Genomic DNA, 3,724 nt, shown 5'->3' with positions numbered 1-3,724 from the left:
TTAATCATACAATGTAAAAAACATTACTGTGGATTTATTATTATTCTTTGGATACCATTTTTCGTGGATTTCGTGGATACAGATGAAGCACGAATTAAAATGGTCAAAAATAACAAATTTTCTGAAGAAACATATGCAGAATTTGGCAAAACCACAAACTGCAAGTTTTATCGACGAAAATTGGTACTACGAAATTAAATGAATCCACAGTATATTGATTTTTTATTTTTTATTTTGATAAACATCGAAAACATGATGTCTCAGAATATAATAAAGTAAAATACACATAATATAAAATCAATTGACTATATATATTAACTTCAGATCCACATAATTTGATCAGGCCAGTCACTTATTTTGTACTTTTCTAAATTGACAAGTGTATTATTTAAATAGCAATATGGATGCAGACCCGTTTTCTTTAATATTTGAACAATGAAGCTACCCGATGGTTTCGATTTGTGATATTTAAAGTTTATAAGAACTCCTCTAACTTTTGTTTTCTTGAAAAACAAATGTGCTCCAGACAACACAATGTTTTCGTATCCATTCACATCAATGCTGACGAACACGTTGCTGGCTGACATGTTTGGAAGCATGTCCATCATATTGTCCATCATAAAAGGAGCTCTGCCCTCTAGACGCCAGTTTGATCCAGATTTTTGCGACCACGTGATATCTTTAGTATCCACATAATTTCCGGAGTGGTTTCCATTGGTTTGATATGCCCACGTGACCGCCTTATGACTCATGCCTACGACTCCAAGAATTATGACAACGTTTTTCTGCAAACTTGAATTTACTACAGAAGAACACAAGAGATTAAGATTCTCCTTATCTGCGTCAATAGCTACAACCTTTTTCCCCATCATAGCAGATAAAATAGAAATCGAACCTATATGTGCTCCAATATCGATGACGTAATCAATATCGGTGAACACGTCTAGAAATGCTTTAACCAGTTTTGCGGACGGAACGTCTTTTAAATTATTCGAATGGTACAATATTTCAGATATCTGATCCATTTTCGGATTATGAACAAACATATTTAAGTCGAAGTCGGTGTCATGCAAAGTTGTAATTTGCGCAGCAGATATTTTTGAAAAGTTGCATACTCCTCTGTGTTGCCAACCGTCATCATAAATAAAAGATTTTGGCATGACTCGATAAGGTTTCATATTGAGGTAGAACATGGGAAGTGAAAGCAGAAGCACACACACTAATGTAAATTTAACCCATCTTAAGAAGAGCCGGGCTATCCAGGCTTTTCTTTTAACGTTCATTTCATAGCAACACTTATAGTTGAAGAACACCTGAAAAAAAGGAAAATAAAATACTGATATGAATTACTTTATCTTATTCCTATAACAAATAGTCTTTATGACAACCTAAATAGTATACAATTTCATTTTCACACTTTTTATGTTGGGTTCTTTTAAAGGGGACTATACGATATGAGGTTTTTTTTATTGTTGAAGATACCTTGGAACTCTGGTGTCGCATTGACACTCATACGACATCTCCTTATATACTCTCTTATAAATAAAACCTGTATATTTACAACTCACAAGTTTGGAGTTTCCTTTGGTCAAGATGTCTTTTGGTTTGTACATTTGTCTATCAATTTTTCCGTCTATCGGAACATGCAGTTATTTACAGATTATTTTAAGCCAGAAGCAATACATCTTATACCATAAATATATACATAGATCCTAGAAGTTGTGGTATGAGTGCCAATGAGACAACTCTCCATCAAAGTCACAATTTGTAAAAGAAAAACCATTAAAGATCAAAGTACGGTCTTCAACACAGAGCATTGGCTCACACCGAAAACAGCAATCTATATATATATAAAGGGCCCCAAAAATTACTAATGTAAAATCATTCAAACGGGAAAACCAACGGTCTAATCTATATAAAAAACGAGAAACACTTATGAACCACTTCATCAAACGACAACTAACTGAACATAACTTAAGGTACCTGACTTGGGACAGGTGCAAACAAATGCAGCGGGTTTAAACGTTTTAATAGGTACCAACCTTCTACCTTACCCGAAACAATAGTGTAACATCACAACATAGAAATTTCATAACGGAACATTTTAAATACATGCTGAAGAATGGCATTCATTTTTGATGTGATGTATAAAACACATCAACGCCTAGTCGGAAAAGGGACGTTTAAATCCGAAATATCGTGTAGGAAGAGTGTTAAACTATCTGCATGTTACAGCCGATTTCATTGAGTATGTAGGTAAAGTTAAATATCTTTTATTAGCTTGCTTGCTAGATGAACCATGAAGTCATTGTTAGGTAAGGTATACTACCCTTCTTTCGAAGTAGCCTAGTCCTTCAGACAGATAGATTGGTTATCTGTTGGCTAGTCTACTCTTAAAGGAGGGTAGTTTACCTAACCTTACAATGACTTAACGATTCAGCTTAAAGAAGCTAACCAAATATATTACCGTTAGCTACATCATGTACATACTCATTGGAATCGGCTGTAAAACATAATAGCAAACTACTTGTCCCTTTCCAACATACAAGTGTCCAATAACTTTTAGTTTTTCTCGTCTCGAATAATTATGAAGCATTACGGAAACTGGTCCTAAGTTTTAATATTTTAAATACTAAGTTTCGTATTCCTATCTTTATTAATCAATTAACGAAAGATTAAAACAGCATGCAATTGTACAAATGGTATAATTACACTATGACCATCTATAACCATGAACTGGACAAGAAACTGGGTGACCCGTATTTAGCTTCCTGTTTTTAGATTAGGTAAAATTATTTCCGTCTTATTCTTAATTTAATTAATCTTTTAAACATTTAATACTGGTAGATAACTAAATAATTTTAGTCCAAACTATGACGCCTCAAAAATTAAAGATACGTTCTTCATAAAGTCATTTTGTCAATACTATGTCAATTATGGGGTCTAATTCGATGTTTGATTTTAAACACGTGTAAGAATTTAGTTTCAATTTCGAGGTCAGTATGTGAGTACGTACATTGAAACAAAAAAAAATGTATTTTATTGTAATCAAAACCTCAAACTAGAATTCGAAAGTCCACATGCGCATTTTGTAATGTATGTGATTGAATCATATGCAGTTGTGTACATGTCTGCACATTTGTAAAGAATGGTCATAAATTTTAAGTAAATGTGTACTTACCGTTTGACAAGTCGTACTATTTCACCCTTGGCGATAAGACAATGTTTATCGTTTTCTTTATCTGTCAACATTTAAAATGTCGATCTGAGATTAATAGGAAATGTTAAAATACCTCTACAGGAAACCTAAAAAGATCGATCGAAAAACTTTACTTCATTCGTTTATGAATTTTAAAGATTATCTGCCCTTTGTATATATTTTCAAAAGTGCATAATTCAAGACCGTAAGATTATTTCAAGCACAGAATGCATATGAATAGTATACACCAATTCAGATTTCGTCGATTTGTTAACAAAATATTTAACAAAAATATTGAAAATTAGCAGCTTTGATTTTAGTTTCGTCTTCTATATTAATTTCGTTTTTATAAAATATATATATAAAAGATAAACTAAACTAGAAGGCTTTAAATTTGTCATGTATATTATACATGTATATATGCTTCACAAACTAGAAATGTTCCTCAAGGCTTTTTATTAAGTGTCTTTTTCTCTTTAAACTTATGGACTAGATAAACGTAAAGTTTGAGATTTATAGCGCCAA

At 32.4% G+C, this 3,724-nt stretch overlaps 1 long non-coding RNA gene across 1 annotated transcript; it reads right to left on the bottom strand.

Annotated features, from left to right (window-relative positions):
• LOC143059808 (uncharacterized) lies at positions 1-3,325 on the bottom strand. Its single transcript, XR_012973617.1, has 2 exons — positions 3,182-3,325; positions 1-1,313 (listed from the first exon to the last, which is right to left on the bottom strand). It is a non-coding gene; the product is annotated as an uncharacterized LOC143059808 (long non-coding RNA).
• Positions 3,326-3,724: the final 399 nt, after the last annotated feature.

This window comes from Mytilus galloprovincialis, chromosome 14 (genome assembly GCF_965363235.1).
Source record: "Mytilus galloprovincialis chromosome 14, xbMytGall1.hap1.1, whole genome shotgun sequence".
NCBI lineage: Eukaryota > Metazoa > Mollusca > Bivalvia > Mytilida > Mytilidae > Mytilus > Mytilus galloprovincialis.
This window is presented reverse-complemented; position numbering and strand designations above follow the sequence as displayed.